Here is a 21,600-nt window from a genome sequence, read left to right on the forward strand (position 1 = left end):
CCCTGGTTCTTCCTTCATCCCAAACCTACTTCAGTTACATCATTCTCTGTCTCAGCCAGTGGCATATCTGATCTCTCATTTTCACCTCACATCTATAAGAAAATCTTTTTGCCTCAAACTTCAGTGGTAGTAGTGGTGGTTTAGTGGCCAAATTATGTCCAACTTTTGCAAACCTAGGGACTTTGGCCCACCAGGCTCCTCTGTCCATGGAATTTTCCTGACAAGTATACTGGAGTGGGTTGCCATGCTCTCTTCCAGGGGATTTTCCTGAGCCAGGGATCAAACCAACATCTCCTGCATTGCAGGCAGATTCTTTTCTACTGAGCCACAGGGAAAGCCTTTAGACCTGTTACCTAGTATCAAACCACTATCATTTTTCACCTGAATTATTGAAATACCTCAAAACTTCTTGCTGTTGTTCAGTCATTCGGTTGTGTCTGACTATTTGTGACCCCATGGACTGCAGCACACCAGGCTTCCCTGTCCTTCATCATCTCCTGGAGCTTGCTGAAATTAATGTTCATCAAGTCGGTGATGCCATCCAACCATCTCATCCTCTGTCATCCCCTTCTCCTCCTGCCTTCAGTCTTTCCCAGAATCAGGGTTGTTCTAATGAGTTGGCTCTTCACATCAGGTGGCCAAAGTATTGGAGCTTCAATTTCAACATCAGTCCTTCCAATGAATATGCAGAGTTGATTTCCTTTAGGATGGACTGTTTTGATCTCCTTGAAACCTGACAGGCTTTCAAGAGTCTTCTCCAACACCACAGTTCAAAAGCATTAATTCTTCAATGCTCAGCCTTTTTTATGGACAACTCACATCCATATATGACTACTGGTAAAATCATAACTTTGACTAGACAGACCTTTGCAAAGTAATCTCTCCGCTTTTTAATATGCTATCTAGGTTTATCACAACTTTTCTTTCAAGAAGCAAGTGTCTTTTAATTTCTTGGCTACAGTCACCCTCTGCAGTGATTCTGGTGCCCAAGAAGAAAAAGTCTATCACTCTGTCCACCATTCCCCACATCTATTTGCCATGAATTGATGGGACCAGATGCCATCATCTTAGTTTTTTAAATGTTGAGTTTTAAGCCCATTTTTTCACTCTCCTCTTTCACTTCATTCTTACTCTTCCTGTTTTAATTTTGGCATCTACTGTTCTAGTAGTCTACCCTCAATACAACACTCACTATTATCCATTAAACTAGTAAGTCAGATTGTATCACACTTTACAAGTCCTCTCCATGTCACTCAGGGTAAAATCTAAAATTCTTACAATTAGTAAATCCAGGTAGCTCTAACTGGCTGCCTGCTATCTCTCTGAACCTAACTCTTATGAGTGACCCCTTACTGGCACCAGTCTGTCCCTCATACTGGCCAGTGTGTCCTTGCTGTAGAGACTTTACTTGGGCTGTGCATTGTATATTTGTCTCTGTATGGTATAATTTGTTCCAGTCATCAGCATAGCTAATTTACTTTACAGTTATAGGTGGGAAGAGCCGATATTTTAGGTAGTACTGCCCTTGAGCCCAGGCAAGCAGGGCCACTATTCTTCTCTCCATATGTTGAAGGTCTTCTGAGAATTTTTCTAAACTCTCTTCCAGTATCTGTGACTAGGAAATACCTTCTAGTGGGATATTCCAGCCAGGGTTAGACTGTATGGCTCTCATATCTGTCTTTCCCCTTCTGGGTTATCTCTGATTCTCTATCCCTCCCATGGGGTCCACCAGGTATTCTCCAAGGCTCTGTATTCTTCACCTATGAAGCTATATATGGCCCCATGGTCAGGACCTTGGTTCCAGAAGGGCAGTTTAGCAAGCAAATAGCTTCCACTAGCTGGTTCTTTCTTTTTCTTTTTTTTCTTATGATATTGTATTCAATTTATTACTAGGATGGTGTTCACATTGCTAACTTGGGGGAAACAAGACCCATTAAAGATCTAAATTATATGTGGTTCCTTTCTGACCCTTGACTTGGGCCAGGTGTCTGGCCCTTCTTGGCTCTCACCTGTTCATGGCTGACTGCAGTACCACCATATACAATGGTATAGGCACATATCCTATATCCTGTTTATTTTTCCTACTGACACCCAAGAAGGTCATCCCAGTGCTTCTTTAGGCTCTATGCTATGCATCTGTCAGTTGTTCAGAGGCGGCTGTGCTTAACTCCTGCAAAGGCTCTACATTGCTCTATATTGTGGAACTGGTCCTCTCCTGCTTCCATGGATGTGGTGGCATTGTGTTTTCCTGTGCTGGTGCTAAACCATGAGTGATGAGGAATATAACTAGCAGGTATGAGACTGCTTTTCTTTGTCTGCAGTCAGGTCTTTCACCTATCGTACCTACTGGTGGTGGTGAGTGGGAGGCAGGCTGTGGTCAGTGTTGAAAATATCACCTTCTAGGAATGCAGTGATAATAGCCTAAGGAATTTAAAGGATGACACGGTTGGAAGCTGAGTAATTCTTTATTTCCACTGTGCAATTCCTAGTGTGACCAGGAAATGAATTAGTGTTCACATTTTACATCAGGCTTTAGTCCTCACAATTTGTGCTCATTAATAAGGAAATATTGTTGAGAAAATAATTGGCCAGCAATAACTGTGGACAGTCCAATAAACAATGAAGCTTATCATTTATGATATAAAGCATAATAAACATATGGTAAAAAGGAACTTCAGAGACATTATTCCAAAATACAAGGATTCTAAAGAGAACAGGAGGAAGTAGGTTCTAGAACTGAACAGGAAGACATGTTTGGACACCAGAAAGTTTCTTTCTGTGCTCTTATTTGATTTAAAAAAATACATAATACATCCTCTTTACCTGTGATTCTAAGTTTCAGGCACTAAATTACTATATCTCACACATCCATTAATTTTGTAATATAGTTTAGTCATATTGTTATAGTGGAGTTCTTTACAAATTATATGGCTTATTTTGTACATCCCAGACAGACTCTGATTTAAGAGACTGCTGCTCTGTGATGAACTAACAGCATATCCCTAAATGACAAAGTATATTTTCATGGAAATTGATAATCCAGCTCTAATATTTATAAGGGAGTATGCCTGGATTTGCATAGCCTTGATGATAAACAATATGAAAAGAATAGAGATAGGGGACTACACTTACCAGAAGACAGGCATATCATAAAGCCTTTTTTGGTAAATTTTTTTTTTGTGCCCAGTTAAGAAGAATTCTAAAGAACAGAAGAAATGGCCCACAATTGAGCCATATATCTTTGGAGATACACATTTTGTAATTTAATTAATGATGAGGGTGGAACTTTAATCTGTCAGGGACTTTGATCTGTCAGGAAGTGTGTACTATTGGATAAATCCTAGAAGGGCATCTTGTCACTTATCTTCCCTCTGCCTCAACCCCTTATTTTTGTGCTTTTCTCTGTGCATCCTTCTCTTTCTCTGATTTTAAAGTTTTTAAGTTCACCTTACTTTTTTCATAGATACCCTGCTTGTTATATGATCTTTCCTACTCCATCTTAACACTATTATTTCAGTATTGTCCCACTCACTTCCTCTCACAGAAACAAATAATAAAGAATTAAGCAAAGGAAAATATGGAATAAAGTAGAAGATGCTAAGTGTGCTTTCAAGTAAGAACCAGGGTTCTAGGATTAATTGCTGGAGTCCTGTGATTGAGTCATAACTTCAAAATACCATCGCCTTCAGGAGTGTGGGCTGCTGTCAGATGGTTAACACTTGTCCCTTAACACCATAGTCAAATGAAACCTAGGCACTTACAGGCTTTCACTTTTCTGATGAATCATTTCAGAACTGCTTCTTTCTATGGGGTAAAAGAGTATAGAGGGCAACAAACTCCTCACTGTGGTCTGTCTCTGCAGGGACCTTGTGAAATAAGTCTAGACTTTCCCAATCCTAATGCTGCATTTCATCAGAATAAACAGACCTATCATTCCTCTCACCTTTTTTTTTACCTCAAAAAAATGAAAAGAGAATAATTCCTTTAGTCTCTAGAAACTGTGCACTTTGTTTTATTTATTTATTTATTTTTGCTCTTTATTTTTTATTTTTTATTATTATTTTACTTTAAAATACTGTATTGGTTTTGCCATACATTCATATGAATCTGCCACGGGTGTACATGAGTTCCCAATCCTGAACCCCCCTCCCACTACCCTCCCCATATCATTTCTCTGGGTCATCCCAACTTTCCAAAAGCAAACCAGGAAGAAATAGATAATCTTAACAGACACATCACAAGCACGGAAATTGAAACTGTAATCAGAAATCTTCCAGCAAACAAAAGCCCAGGTCCAGACGGCTTCACAGCTGAATTCTACTAAAAATTTAGACAAGAGCTAATACCTATCCTACTCAAACTCTTCCAGAAAATGCAGAGGAAGGTAAACTTCCAAACTCGTTCTATAAGGTCACCATCACCCTAATACCAAAACCTGACAAAGATGCCACAAAAAAAGAAAACTACTGGCCAATATCACTGATGAACATAGATGCAAAAATCCTTAACAAAACTCTAGCATTCAGAATCCAACAACACATCAAAAAGACCATGCACTATGACCAAGTGGGCTTTATCCCAGGGATGCAAGGATTCTTCAATATCCGCAAATAAATCAATGCAATTCACCACATTAACAAATTGAAAAATAAAAGTCATATAATTATCTCAATAGATGCAGAGAAAGCCTTTGACAAAATTCAACATCCTTTTATGATAAAAACTCTCCAGAAAGCAGTAATAGAAGGAACATACCTCAACATAATAAAAGCTATATATGACAAGCCCACACCAAACATTATCCTCAATGGTGAAAAATCCACTTTGTTTTAAAGTCATGGTTTATCAGGGTCAGGCACTGAGAGAAGAAAATAACATCTTGAAATAATGTATACGTTTTTGTACATTTGTAAAGTTTGTTGTTCTTTAATCAATACAAATTCATTCTTGTCGTGAAATGGGGGGTGTTTTCATTGTCTGATGCTTTGCCTAGTCCCAGAACTCACCTTTTTGCATTTAATGCACACAAGCATTCTATCCCAATTCTGCAGAGACACTATATTTTGTCTCACACTATGATCTATTCGATAACAGCTTACAGAAAAATCTGAACAAACTTTTTAGTCAACCCAATAGAAAGTTTTCCATTTCTGAATATGAAGGAAAATGAAATAATCTTTAAATACAAACACTAATCCATTTTGAATTTATTTTTGTGTGTGGTGTTAGAAAGTGATCTAGTTTCATTCTTTTACAAGTGGTTGACCAGTTTTCCCAGCACCACTTGTTAAAGAGATTGTCTTTACTCCATTGTATATTCTTGCCTCCTTTGTCAAAGATAAGGTGTCCATATGTGTGTGGATTTATCTATGGGCTTTCTATTTTGTTCCATTGATCTATATGTCTGTCTTTGTGCCAGTACCATACTGTTTACCGAGGAAACCAGAATTGAAAGAGACACATGTACCCCAATGTTCATCGCAGCACTGTTTATAATAGCCAGGACATGGAAACAACCTAGATGTCCCTCAGCAGATGAATGGATAAGAAAGCTGTGGTACATATACACAATGGAGTATTACTCAGCCGTTAAAAAGAATTCATTTGAATCAGTTCTGATGAGATGGATGAAACTGGAGCCGATTATACAGAGTGAAGTAAGCCAGAAAGAAAAACACCAATACAGTATACTAACACATATATATGGAATTTAGAAAGATGGCAATGACGACCCTGTATGCAAGACAGGAAAAAAGACGCAGCTGTCTATAACAGACTTTTGGACTCAGAGGGAGAGGGAGAGGGTGGGATGATATGGGAGAATGGCATTCTATCATGTATACTATCATGTAAGAATTGAATCGCTAATCTATGTCTGACGCAGGATACAGCATGCTTGGGGCTGGTGCATGGGGATGACCCACAGAGATGTTATGGGGAGGGAGGTGGGAGGGGGGTTCATGTTTGGGAACACATGTAAGAATTAAAGATTTTAAAATTAGAAAAATAAAATAAAATAAAATAAAATAAAATTAAAAAAAAATACAAACACTAGGATTATATAAAAAAGAAAAAAAAAGTCTTGAATTGGCGAAGGCCATACAATTTTAAAAACATTTAAGTAAGTCAAACCACAGATAACTGTGTCTTGGAAAATCATTAAGATGGGAAATTGCTAAACCTTGAGGGGGACTAGGAGGTAGTCGTCCAGGTTTATGACCTCACAGGGAAACCTCTTTAAATTCCACTTGGAAGTTAAGCAAGAAAGTTTGCTTTATTCTTTATTTTAGGGACCATTTTGAAGACAGTTCTTGAGAAACATCAGGAAAAAGGTTTGAATTCATATGCCAGAGCCGCCCTTCCCCTCTCTCTTAGGCATCAAAGTAAGACTTGGAAACATTCTTCACATTCTGGCCAGCTATTGAATACACTTCTCTCCATAGAGAATGGAAACTGCCATTATGAGAATTTTCTTTCTTTTTTTAAAATATAAATTTATTTATTTTAATTTGAGGTTAATTACTTTACAATATTGCATTGGTTTTGCCATAGATTAACATGAATCTGCCGTAGGTATACATGTTTTCCCCATCCTGAACCCCCTCCCTTCTCCGTCCCCATACCATCCCTCTGGGTTGTCCCAGTGCACCAGCCCCAAACATCCAGTATCATACATCAAACCTGGACTGGCGATTCATTTCATATATGATATTATACATGTTTCAGTGCCATTCTCCCAAATCATTCCACCCTCTCCCTTTCCCTCAGAGTTCAAAAGACTATTCTATACATCTATGTCTCTTTTGCTGTCTCGCATACAGGGTTATAGTTACCATCTTTCTAAATTCCATATACAAGCATTGGTATACTGTATTGGTGTTTTTCTTTCTGGCTTACTTCACTCTGGATAATCAACTCCAGTTTCATCCACCTCATTACAACAGATTCAAATTTATTATTTTTAATTGCTGAGTAGTACTCCATTGTGTATAGGTACCACTGCTTTCTTGTCCATTCATCTGCTGATGGATATCTAGGTTGCTTCCATGTCCTGGCTATTATAAACAGTGCTGTGATGAACAGTGGGGTACACGTGTCTCTTTCAGTTCTGGTTTCCTCGATGTGTATGTCCAGCAGTGGGATTGCTGGGTCATAAGGCAGTTCTATTTGCAGTTTTTAAGGAATCTCCACACTGTTCTCCATAGTGGCTGTACTAGTTTGCATTCCCACCAACAGTGTAAGAGGGTTCCCTTTTCTCCACACACTCTCCAGCATTTATTGCTTGTAGACTTTTGGGTCACAGCCATTCTGACTGGCGTGAAATGGTACCTGATGGTGGTCTTGATTTGCATTTCTCTGAAAATGAGTGATGTTGAGCATCTTTTCATGTGTTTGTTAGCCATGTGTATGTCTTCTTCGGAGAAATGTCTATTTAGTTCGTTGGTCCTTTTTTTTTTTTTTTTGGTCTGGGTAGTTTATTTGTCTGGAATTGAACTGCAGGAGTTGCTTGTGTATTTTTGAGATTAGTAGTTTGCCATTTGTGTCATTTGCTCTTATTTTCTCCCATTCCAAAGGCTGTCTTTTCACATTGCTTATAGTTTCCTTTGTTGTGAAGAAGCTTTTAAATTTAATTAGGACTCATTTGTTTATTTTTGCTCTTATTTCCAATATTCTGGGAGGTGGGTGATAGAGGATCCTGCTGTGATTTATGTCGGAGAGTGTTTTGCTTATGTTCTCCTCTAGGAGTTTTATAGTTTCTGGTCTTACGTTTAGACCTTTAACCCATTTTAAGTTTATTTGTGTGTATGGTGTTAGAAAGTGTTCTAGTTTCATTCTTTTACAAATGGTTGACCAGTTTTCCCAGCACCACTTGTTAAAGAGATTGTCTTTAATCCATCGTATATTTTTGCCTCCTTTGTTGAAGATAAGGTGTCCATAGGGTGTGTGGATTTATCTCTGAGCTTTCTACTTTGTGCCACTGATATATATTTCTGTCTTTGTGCCAGTACCATACTGTCTTGTGGCTTTGTAGTAGAGCCTGAAGTCTATATTTCTGTCTATATTGTAGTAGAGCCTGAAGTCAGGCAGGTTGATTACTCCAGTTCCATTTTTCTTTCTCAAGATTGTTTGGTTATTCAAGGTTTTCTGTATTCCCATACAAATTGTGAAATTATTTGTTCTAGCTCTGTGAAAAATAACGAGCAATACTCATATCAGATAACATAGACTTTAACACAAAGGCTGTAAGAAAAGGCAAAGAAGTACACAACATAATGATCAAAGGATCAATCCAAGAAGAAGATATAAGAATTATAAATATATATACACACAACATAGGAGCACCACAATATGTAAGACAAATGCTAACAAGTATGAAAGGGGAAATTAACAATAACACAATAATAGTGGGAGACTTTAATATCTCACTCACACCTACGGATAGATCAACTAAACAGAAAATTAACAAGGAAACACAACTTTAAGTGATAAAATAGACCAGTTAGACCTAATTCATATCTATAGGATATTTCACTCCAAAATAATGAATTTCCCCTCTTTCTCACGTGCACACGGAACCTTCTCAAGGATAGATCACATCCTGGGCCATAAATCTAGCCTTGGTAAATTAAAAAAAAATTTAAATCATTCCAAGCATCTTTCCTGACCATAATGCAGTAAGATTAGATCTCAATTACAGGAGAAAAACTATTAAAAATTCCAACATATGGAGGCTGAACAACATACTGCTGAATAACCAACAATCATAGAAGAAATTGAAAAAAGAATCAAAATACGCATAGAAATGAATGAAAATGAAAACACAACAACCCCAAACCTTTGGGACACTGTAAAAGCAATGCTAAGGGGAAAGTTCACAGCAATACAGACATACCTCAAGAAACAAGAAAAAAGACAAAGAAATAACCTAACTCTACACCTAAAGCAACTAGAAAAGGAAGAAATGAGGAACCCCAGGGATAGCAGAAGGAAAGAAATCTTAAAAATTAGGGCAGAAGTAAATGCAAAAGAAAAAAAAGAGACCACAGCAAAAATCAACAAAGCCAAAAGCTGGTTCTTTGAAAGGATACATAAAATTGACAAACCATTAGCCAGACTCATCAAGAAACAAAGGGAGAAAAATCAAATCAATAAAATTAGAAATGAAAATGGAGAGATCACAACAGACAACACAGAAATGCAAAGGGTCATAAGAGACTACTATTAGCAATTATATGCCCAAAAAATGGACAACATGGAAGAAATGGACAAATTCTTAGAAAAGTACAACTTTCCAAAACTGAACCAGCAAGAAATAGAAAATCTTAACAGGCCCATCACAAGAATGGAAATTGAAACTGTGATCAGAAATCTTCCAGCAAACAAAAGCCCAGGTCCAGACGGATTCACAGCTGAATTCTACCAAAAATTTAGACAAGAGCTAACACCTGTCCTATGCAAACTCTTCCAGAAAATTGCAGAAGAAGGTAAACTTCCAAAGTCATTCTATGAGGACACCATCACCCTAATCCCAAAACCTGACAAAGATGCCACAAAAAAAGAAAACTACTGGCCAATATCACTGATGAACATAGATGCAAAAATCCTTAACAAAATTCTAGCAATCAGATTCCTACACATTAAAAAGATCATACACCATGAGCAAGTGGGCTTTTTCCCAGGAATCCAAGGATTCTTCAATATCCACAAATCAATCAATGTAATTCACCACATTAACAAATTGAAAAATAAAATCCATATGATTATCTCAATAGATGAAGAGAAAGCCTTTGACAAAATTCAACATCCATTTGTGATAAAAACTCTCCAGAAAGCAGGAATAGAAGGAACATACCTCAATATAATAAAAGCTATATATGACAAATCCACAGCAATCATTATCCTCAATGGTGAAAAATTGAAAGCATTTCCCTTAAAGCAAGGAACAAGACTAGGGTGCCCACTATCACCACTACTATTCAACATAGTTTTGGAAGTTTTGGCCACAACAATCAGAGTAGAAAAAGACATTAAAAAATCCAAATTGGAAAAGAAGTAAAACTCTCACTGTTTGCAGATGACATGATTTTCTACATAGAAAACCCTAATATCTCCACCAGAAAATTACAAGAGTTAATCAATGAATATAGTAAAGTTGCAGGATATAAAATCAACGCACAGAAATCCCTTGCATTCCTATACAATGATAATGAGAAAGTAGAAAAAAATTTAAAGGAAACAGTTACATTCGCCGTTGCAACGAAAAGAATAAAATACTTAGGAATATATCTACCTAAAGAAACAAAAGACCTATATATAGAAAACTATAAAACAGTGGTAAAAGAAATCAAAGAGGACACTAATAGATGGAGAAATATACCACGTTCATGGATCAGAAGAATCAATATAGTGAAAATGAGTATACTACCCAGACCAATCTACAGATTCAATGCAATCCCTATCAAGCTACCAGCGGTATTTTTCACAGAGCTAGTACAAATAATTTCACAGTTTGTATGGGAATACAGAAAACCTCAAATAGCCAAAGCAATCTTGAGAAAGAAGAATGGAACTGGAGGAATCAACCTGCCTGACTTCAGGCCCTACTACAAAGCCAGAGTCATCAAGACAGTATGGTACTGGCACAAAGACAGAAATATAGATCAATGGAATAAAATAGAAAGCCCAGAGATAAATCCACACACACCTATGAACACCTTATCTTCGACAAAGGAGGCAAGAATATAGAATGGATTAAAGACAATCTCTTTAACAAGTGGTGCTGGGAAAACTGGTCAACCACTTGTAAAAGAATGAAACACTCTCTAACACCATACAGAAAAATAAACTCAAAATGGATTAAAGATCTAAATGTAAAACCAGAAATTATAAAACTCCTAGAGGAGAACATGGGCAAAACAGTCTCTGACACAAATCACAGCAGGATCCTCTATCGCCCACCTCCCAGAATATTGGAAATAAGAGCAAAAATAAACAAATGGGACCTAATTAAAATTAAAAGCTTCTGCACAACAAAGGAAAATATAAGCAAGGTGAAAAGACAGCCTTCTGAATGGGAGAAAATAACAGCAAATGAAGCAACTGACAAACTACTAATCTCAAAAATATACAAGCAACTTATGCAGCTCAATTCCAGAAAAATAAACGGCCAATCAAAAAATGGGCCAAAGAACCTAATAGACGTTTCTCCAAAGACATTCAGATGGCTAACAGACACATGAAAAGGTGCTCAACATCACTCATTATCAGAGAAATGCAAATCAAGACCACCATGAGGTACCATTTCACACCAGTCAGAATGGCTGCGATCCAAAAGTCTGCAAGCAATAAATGCTGGCGAGCGTGTGGAGGAAAGGGAACACTCTTACACTGTTGGTGGGAGTGCAAACTAGTACAGCCACTATGGAGAACAGTGTGGAGATTCCTTAAAAACTGCAAATAGAACTGCCTTATAATCCAGCAATCCCACTGCTGGGCATACACACCAAGGAAACCAGAACTGAAAGAGACATGTGTATCCCACTGTTCATTGCAGCACTGGTTTTAATAGCCAGGATATGGAAGCAACCTAGATGTCCATCAGCAGATGAATGGATAAGAAAGCAGTGGTACCTATACACAATGGAGTATTACTCAGCCATTAAAAAGAATTCATTTGAATCAGTTCTAATGAGGTGGATGAAACTGGAGTCTATTATACAGAGTGAAGTAAGCCAGAGAGAAAAACACCAATACAGTATATATATGGAATTTAGAAAGATAGTAATGATAACCCTGCATGCGAGACAACAAAAGAGACACAGATGTATAGAACAGACTTTTGGACTCTGTGGGAGAGGGAGAAGGTGGGATGATTTGGGAGAATGGCATTGAAACGTATATAATATATAAAAATGAATCGTCAGTCTATGTTCGATGCAGGATACAGGATGCTTGGGGCTGGTGCACTGGATTACCCAGAGATGTGGTATGGGGAGGGAGGTGGGAGGGAGGTTCAGGATTGGGAACATGTGTACACCCATGGCGGATTTATCTTGATGTATGGCAAAACCAAACAGTATTATAAGTAAAATAAAGTAAATTTTATATATGCATATATATATATATAATAAGTGTAGTGCATTGCCTATCAACCTATCCATATATCTCTCTATCTACACTGCATAAATCCTTTGGAATGTGGTGTCTGGTTAATGAATACTTTCAGATGAATGGAATAATAGTCCCACAAATATTTTCTTTATCCCCACTTCCCTACTAGCACCAATTTTATCAACTTGCCTTTCTGAAATTTTATGACAAAGTACGTCATTTGAAACAGATTTTGAATGACTTGTTCTGGTATCAGCATCCATCATTTTCTGGAAATCCAGTCAGATATAATCTTCAATGAAAGAGTTTAAACTTAAATAAGTTTACCTATTTTGTAAGCCATAATTTAATCAAGGAAGTTTTTAGATATTGTACTTCTGTCCAGATTGGTCTTTTCCATCTGGGTGAAATGACCTCAAAAAAATTTTTTTATAACTTTTCCCCTAGAGAACAGTTTTCTCTAAGTCTTGTTCCAGATGATAATTATTTTGGTGGCATCTCTGGAGGTAAAGAATGTACTATCAAAGTTATCATTATGGTTTCCCAAGGAATTTAATTAGTCCAAAATTATCCCTGGAGAGGCACCAATTGAATGACTCAATAATATGTGTGATTTTTCAAATGTAGATAAGGTATTTATGGACCTTTTCCCTCACTTCACATGACAGACTTTTATGAATTTAAACAGTAGACTCAAATCATAATCAAGTATGTATATGAAATTATTCTCCACCCTTTAGGAAAACCAAAGTTCAACACTGAAGAGAAGACACTAAAACTGATTGAGAATCAAATAACTATAAATGTTATTTCACTATTTTACTTTCATTGGTATAAAATATAGAGAGCAACATTTTTATGTAAATGAAAGTGTAGTCACTCAGTCGTGTCCAACTCTTTGCGACCCCATGGACTGTAGCCTACGAGGCTCCTCCCTCCATGGGATTCTCCAGGCAAGAGTACTGGAGTGGGTTGCCATTTCCTTCTCCAGGGGATCTTCCCAACCCAGGCATCGAACCCAGGTCTCCTGGATTCCAGGCAGACACTTTAACCTCTGAGCCACCAGGGAAGTCTAGTTTTCTCTCCAATTAAAATGTTGATTTAACACTGGTGTTTAGGAAAAATCCTGATAACTATGAATATTTTGAGTCTCTCTTCACAGTTAAGAGTCAGAATTCTTTAGGTAATAGGATATTCATATTCATATTGAAAATCCAAATAGTTTGAAAGGTAGTGTCTTTCTGAAATACTGAGATGAATTAGATTTTCTGTAAACATGGAAAGAGTTGGTCACATGGAAAGAGTTAAAAGGGAAATGATAATGAATGTATCTGACTTTTTGTCTTCATAGAGCTGGCATCAGTTATAATGGGAAAAGGACAAAGCATCAGAGCCCAGAACATGGATTGCATGATTGTTTTCTTATGCAGGTAAACTGGAACTGTACTTTACACAAGATTCTGCCTTAGGCTTTCCATTTTGCAAGAGTACATTGGTGGTGTGAGAATTCGGTCTTTTATGAGTTTTCCTTTGTGATTTTCATAATCAACCATGTTAGGAATCTTTTGTGATCACCAAAAATAAAATTTTGTAATACACTTTTTAGATATCTTCATGTTCTAATTCTCTGAAATAAAATTTCCTTCTATAACATAAAATTTTAATAGAAATTAATCTCAAGTGTTACTATTTGGGAACATTTTCATGGACAGATATTTATAAACTTGATATTAGATTCATTTACTGTATTCTCTAAACATTTTTTGTTAAACTTCAAAATTAAAAGATGATGTAGCATCTGTAAATGTTGATTCAGTAACATTAAAGAAACCAAGGTAATATGGCAGGAAGCAAGCTACTACTGCATTTTATACTTTTCTATTCACAGGTGAGTTTCCACATCTGATTGTATGTTTGCTGGTCATTTAGATGTATTCTTCCTTTAAATATTTTCATATTTTTATTTATAATCATTCATAAGTTGCTTATAGATATGTGTCTATTTTAGAAATTTACTCTATGCATACTCCCTAAAACATATATTATTTTTCAATCAATTAATACTTTTTTCAGTTGATGTTATTAGATCCTTTCCTAAATCCAAAACAGAAATATCAAACTGTCAAATATATCAATTTGCAATTTCAGTGATTGATTAAGAAGATTCTTCTACCTCTGGAATGGAGACAATCACATCTTTAATAAATTGAATATAAAATAAAGAAAATCTTGCTTTACATTTTAACTAAAATTTTATTCAGTTTTTATTTTATATAAAATATTAACTATCTTTGCTATTTCATTAGCTTCCAGATGGAAAGCTAGTTGTGGCACCTATTTTATTTAATACTGTGTCCTTTTTCCCATGTATATAAATCTCAATTATTTTCCACTCTATAAGATTTTTGAGATCAAGACAATGTTTTGATCAACCTTATAATATCTGACAGTATTGCATCATAACAAACATTAAGGTTCAGTGTTTGAATGAATAAACAATTTAACTTAAGACTTCAGAAATCCTCTAGTAATAATTGCATTTGAAGGTAATTTTCCCCCGAACTCTGAAATAAGAACTACAGAAGAACCTATGGAACAAAGGAATAATGTAACTAAATTTGTCCTCTTGGGGCTCACTCAGAGTGTCCAGGGTCAGAGAACATTATTTGTTGTCTTCTTGCTCCTCTACATGGCAACAATGATGGGCAATCTACTCATTGTCTTGACTGTGGTGTTCAATATTACTATGCATTTCCCTATGTACGTCTTTATTGGCTACTTACCATTTCTTTTTTTTTTAGTATAAATTAATTTTAATTGGAGGCTAATTACTTTGCAATATTGTATTGGTTTTGCCATACATCAACATAAATGCTGATTTTAAAAGTATCAACACAGGAATTTTTTTAATTTTTATGTTTACTTTATTTTACTTTACAATACTGTATTGGTTTTGCCATACATTGACATGAATCCACCACGGGTGTATATGCGATCCCAAACATGAACCCCCATCCCTCTTCCCTCCCCACAACATCCCTCTGGGTCATCCCCGTGCACCAGCCCCAAGCATGCTGTATCCTACGTCGGACATAGACTGGTGATTCGATTCTTACATGATATTATACATGTTTCAATGCCATTCTCCCAAATCATCCCACCATCTCCCTCTTCCTCTGAGTCCAAAAGTCCGCTATACACATCTGAGTCTTTTTTGCTATCTTGAATACAGGGTCATCATTGCCATCTTTCTAAATTCCATTCACCATTGCAACAAAAGAATAAAATACTTAGGAATATATCTACCTAAAGAAACTAAAGACCTATATATAGAAAACTATAAAACACTGATGAAGGAAATAAAAGAGGACACTAATAGATGGAGAAATGTACCATGTTCATGGATCAGAAGAATCAATATAGTGAAAATGAGTATACTACCCAAAGCAATTTACAAATTCAATGCAATCCCTATTAAGCTACCAGTGATATTTTTCACAGAACTAGAACAAATAATTTCAAGATTTCTATGGAAATACAAAAAACCTCGCATAGCCAAAGCAATCTTGAGAAAGAAGAATGGAACTGGAGGAATCAACTTGCCTGACTTCAGGCTCTACTACAAAGCCACAGTCATCAAGACAGTATGGTACTGGCACAAAGACAGAAATATAGATCAATGGAACCAACATAGAAAGCCCAGAGATAAATCCACACACCTAAGGACACCTTATCTTCGACAAAGGAGGCAAGAATATACAATGGAGTAAACACAATCACTTTAACAAGTGGTGCTGGGAAAACTGGTCAACCACTTGTAAAAGAATGAAACTAGATCACTTTCTAACACTGCACACAAAAATAAACTCAAAATGGATTAAAGATCTAAATGTAAAACCAGAAACTATAAAACTCCTAGAGGAGAACATAGGCAAAACACTCTCCGACATACATCACAGCAGGATCCTCTATGATTCACCCCCCAGAATTCTGGAAATAAAAGCAAAAATAAACAAATGGGATCTAATTAAAATTAAAAGCTTCTGCACAACAAAGGAAAATATCAGCAAGGTGAAAAGACAGCCTTCGGAATGGGAGAAAATAATAGCAAATGAAACAACTGACAAACAACTAATCTCAAAAATATACAAGCAACTTATGCAGCTCAATTCCAGAAAAATAAAAGACCCAATCAAAAAATGGGCCAAAGAACTAAATAGACATTTCTCCAAAGAAGACATATGGATGGCTAACAAACACATGAAAAGATGCTCAACATCACTCATTATTAGAGGAATGCAAATCAAAACCACAATGAGGTACCACTTCACACCAGTCAGAATGTCTGCGATCCAAAAATCTGCAAGCAATAAATGCTGGAGAGGGTGTGGAGAAAAGGGAACCCTCCTACACTGTTGGTGGGAATGCAAACTAGTAAAACCACTATGGAAAACAGTGTGGAGATTCCTTTAAAAATTGCAAATAGAACTGCCATATCACCCAGCAATCCCACTGCTGGGCATACACACCGAGGAAACCAGAATTGAAAGAGACACATGTACCCCAATGTTCATTGCAGCACTGTTTATAATAGCCAGAACATGGAAACAACCCAAATGTCCATCAGCAGATGAATGGATAAGAAAGCAGTGGAACATATACACAATGGAGTATTACTCAGCTGTTAAAAAGAATACATTTGAATCAGTTCTCATGAGATGGATGAAACTGGAGCCGATTATCCAGAGTGAAGTAAGCCAGAAAGAAAAACACCAATACAGTATACTAACACATATACTTATCATTTCTTGATGGTGTTTATTCTACAATAGTCACTCCAAACATGATTATAGACTTGCTGTGTGAAAAGAAAATCATTTCCTTCCAAGCTTGAATGATACAACTTTTTACAGGGCACTTATTTGATGATTCTGATATAATTCTCCTGGTGGTCATGGCCTATGACAATTATATGGCCATCTCCAAACCCTTGCATTATTTGACAATCATGAATAAACGAGTTTGTATTCTGTTGCTGCTACTTACTTTGATTGGTGGGTTTTTGCATGGGGTACTTCATCCTCTCTTTGTTTACAACCTTCCCTCTTGTGACCCCAATGTCATTGACCACTTCTTCTGATGTATCCCTTGATAAAACTTGCCTGCACTGACACCTACATTACTATCCTCACAGTGCTGGCCAACGATGGGGCAATCTCCGTGGTCATCTTTACACTCTTACTCATCTGCTATGGGATGATTCTGTGCTCCCTAAAAAATGTTAGTCAGGAAGGGAGGCACAAAGCCTTGTCCACCTATGGCTCCCACATTACTATGATGGTCCTCATCTTTGTGCCCTGTACTTTTATGTGAGACCCCTCTGTACTTTCAGTTCAGTTCAGTTCAGTTGATCAGTTGTGTCCAACTCTTCATGATCCCATGAATTGCAGCATGCCAGGCCTCTCTGTTCATCACCAAATCCCAGAGTTCACTCAAACTCACATCCATCGAGTCGAAGATGCCATTCAGCAATCTCATCCTCTGTCATCCCCTTTTCCTCCTGTCCCCAGTCCCTCCTAGCATCAGAGTCTTTTCCAATGAGTCAAACTTTCCCATGAGGTGGCGAAAGTACTGGAGTTTCAGCTTTAGCATCATTCCTTCCAAAGAACACCCAAGACTGATCTCCTTTAGAATGGACTGGTTGGATCTCCTTGCAGTCCAAGGGACTCTCAAGAGTCTTCTCCAACACCACAGTTCAAACGCATCAATTCTTCGGGGCTCAGCTTTCTTCACAGTCCAACTCTCACGCACACATCCATACATTACCACTGGAAAAACCATAGCCTTACTAGACGGACCTTTGTTGGCAAAGTAATGTCTCTGCTTTTCAATATTCTATCTAGGTTGGTCATAACTTTCCTTACAAGAAGTAAGCATCTTTTAATTTCATAGCTGCAATCACCATTTGCAGTAATTTTGGAGCCCAAAAAAATAGTCTGACACTGTTTCCACTGTTTCCCCATCTATTTCCCATGAAGTGATGGACCAGAAGCCCTGATCTTCGTTTACTGAATGTTGAGCTTTAAGCCAACTTTTTCACTCTCCTCTTTCAATTTCATCAAGAGGCTTTTTAGTTCTTTTCACTTTCTGCCATAAGGGTGGTGTCATCTACATATCTGAGGTTATTGATACTTCTCCAGGCAATCTTGATTCCAGCTTGTGCTTCTTCCAGCCCAGCGTTTTTCATGATGTACTCTTCATATAAGTTAAATAAGCAGGGTAAAAATATACAGCCTTGACGTAGTCCTTTTCCTATTTGGACCAAGTCTATTGTTCCATGTCCAGTTCTAACTGTTGCTTCCTGATCTTCATACAAGTTTCTTAAGAGGCAAGTCAGGTGGTCTGGTATTCCCATCTCTTTCAGAATTTTCCACAGTTTATTGTGAGCCACACAGTCAAAGGCTTTGGCATAGTCAATAAAGCAGAAATAGATGTTTTTTTCTGGAATTCTCTTGCTTTTTTGATGATCCAGCAGATGTTGGCAATTTGATCTCTGGTTCCTCTGCCTTTTCTAAAACCAGCTTGAATATCTGGAAGTTCATGGTCCACCTATTGCTGAAGCCTGGCTGGGAGAATTTGAGCATTATTTTACTAGCGTGTGAGATGAATACAATTGTGCAGTAGTTTGAGCATTCTTTGGCATTGCCTTTCTTTCGGATTGAAATGAAAACTGACCTTTTCCAGTCCTGTGGCCACTGCTGAGTTTTCCAAATTTGCTGTCATACTGAGAGCACTTTCACAAAATTATCTTCTAGGATTTGAAATAGCTCAACTGGAATTCCATCACTTCCACTAGCTTTGTTAGTAGTGATGCTTTCTAAGGCCCACTTGACTTCAAATGCCAGGATGACTGGCTCTAGATGAGTGATCATACCATCGTGATTATCTGAGTGATTATTATTCTTGCCACCTCTTCTTAATATCTTCTGCTTCTTTTATGTCTATACTATTTTTGTCCTTTATCGATCCCATCTTTGCATGAAATGTTCCCTTGGTATCTCTAATTTTCTTGAAGAGATCTCTAGACTTTCCCATTCTGTTCTTTTCCTCTATTTCTTTGCATTGATCTCTGAATAAGGCTTTCTTATCTCTTCTTGCTATTCTTTGGTACTCTGCATTCAGATGCTTATATCTTTCCTTTTCTCCTTTGCTTTTCGCTTCTCTTCTTGTCACAGCTATTTGTAAGGCTACCCCAGACAGCCATTTTGCTTTTCTGCATTTCTTTTCCATGGGGATGGTCTTGATCCCTGTCTCCTGTACAATGTCACAAACCTCATTCCATAGTTCATCAGGCACTCTATCTATCAGATCAAAGTCCTTAAATCCATTTCTCACTTCCACTGTGTAATCATAAGGGATTTGATTTAGGCCATACCTGAATGGTCTAGCGATTTTCCCTACTTTCTTCAATCTGAGTCTGAATTTGGTAATAAGGAGTTCATGATCGAGCCACAGTCAGCTCCTGGTCTTGTTGTTGTTGACTGTATAGAGCTTCTCCATCTTTTGCTGCAGAGAATATAATCAATCTGATTTCAGTGTTGACCATCTGGTGATGTCCATGTGTAGAATCTTCTTTTGTGTTGTTGGAAGAGGGTATTTGCTATGACCAGTGCACTTTCTTGGCAAAACTCTATTAGTCTTTGCCCTGTTTGATTCCACATTCCAAGGCCAAATTTGCCTGTTACTCCAGGTGTTTCTTGACTTCCTACTTTTGCATTGCAGTCCCCTATAAGGAAATGGGCATCTTTTTTAGGTGTTAGTTCTAAAAGGTCTTGTAGGTCTTCATAGAACCTTTCAACTTCAGCTTCTTCAGCATTACTGTTTGGGCCATAGAGTTGGATAACTGTGATATTGAATGGTTTGCCTTGGAAACGAACTGTCTTTTTTGCGATTGCATCCAAGTACTGCATTTTGGACTCTTTTGTTGACCATGATGGCTACTCCATTTCTTCTGAGGGATTCCTGCCCACAGTAGTAGATATAATGGTCATCTGAGTTTAATTCACCTATTCCAGTCCATTTTAGTTTGCTGATTCCTAGAATGTCGACGTTCTTTCTTGTCATCTCCTACTTGACCACTTCCAATTTGCCTTGATTCATGGACCTGACATTCCAGGTTCCTATGCAATATTGTTCTTTACAGCATCAGACCTTGCTTCTATCACCAGTCACATCCACAAACGGGTATTGTTTTTGCTTTGGCTCCATCCCTTCATTCTTTCTGGAGTTATTTCTCCATTGACCTCCAGTAGCATATTGGGCACCTACTGACCTGGGGAGTACCTCTTTCAGTATTCTATCATTTTGCCTTTTCATACTGTTCATGGGGTTCTCAAGGCAAGAATAGTGAAGTGGTTTGCCATTCCTTTCTCCAGTGGACCACATTCTGTCAGCTCTCTCCACCATGACCCGCCTTTCTTGGGTTGCCTTGCAGGCATGGTTTAGTTTCATTGAGTTAGACAAGGCTATGGTCCTAGTGTGATTAGATTGACTAGTTTTCTGTGAGTATGGTTTCAGTGTGTCTGCCCTCTGATGCCCTCTTGCAACACCGACCATCTTACTTGGTTTTATCTTACCTTGGGTGCGGGGTATCGCTTCACGGCTGCTCCAGCAAAGCACAGCCGCTGCTCCTTACCTTGGATGAGGGGTATCTCTTCCCACCGCTCTTCCTGACCTTCAGTGAGGGGTGGCTTCTCTAGGCCCTCCTGCTCTCGCACAACCACCACTCCTTGGGTGTGGGGTTGCTCCTCCTGGCCGCTGACCCTGGTCTCGGGCACCGCCCCTGGCCTCGGGTGCCACCCATGGCCTCAGACATGGGGTGGTTCCTCTCGGCCTTCGTGCTTGACATCGGACGGGGGGTAGCTCCTCCCGGCCACCATCCCTGGCCTCACATGCGGGATAGCTCTAGCCGCGCTTATTGCGCCGGCCACTGCCACTGCTACTTTTCAATAAAAGACCCTATTTTTTAAAGCAAACTTCATATATATATTTTAATAATTTTTCTGTCTTTATTTTTTCTTCTTTTCCTTCTTTTCTTTAATATTGTACTTTTGAAAATCCAACCTCTACTCTTCTGTGTATTCTTACTACCTCTTCCTAATATCTCCTGCTTCTGTTAGGTCCATACAATTTCTGTCCTTTGTCGAGCCCATCTTTGCATGAAATGTTCCCTTGGTATCTCTAATTTTTTTGAAATGATCTATAGTCTTTCCCATTCTGTTGTTTTCCTCTATTTCTTTGTGTTGATTGCTGAAGAAGGCTTTCTTACCTCTTCTTGCTATTCTTTGGAACTCTCCATTCAGATGCTTATATCTTTCCTTTTCTCCTTTGCTTTTCACCTCTCTTCTTGTCACAGGTATTTGTAAGCCCTTCCCAGACAGGCATTTTGCTTTTTTGCATTTCTTTTCCATGGGGATGGTCTTGATCCCT

General features: G+C 37.8%; 1 pseudogene; it reads left to right on the top strand.

The window, feature by feature from the left end:
- The first annotated feature begins 14,701 nt into the window (after positions 1-14,701).
- Positions 14,702-17,484, top strand: LOC128060986 (olfactory receptor 4A15-like; annotated as a pseudogene).
- The last annotated feature ends 4,116 nt before the right edge of the window (positions 17,485-21,600 follow it).

The sequence above is a fragment of the Budorcas taxicolor genome, chromosome 15 (genome assembly GCF_023091745.1).
Source record: "Budorcas taxicolor isolate Tak-1 chromosome 15, Takin1.1, whole genome shotgun sequence".
Classification (NCBI taxonomy): Eukaryota; Metazoa; Chordata; class Mammalia; order Artiodactyla; family Bovidae; genus Budorcas; species Budorcas taxicolor.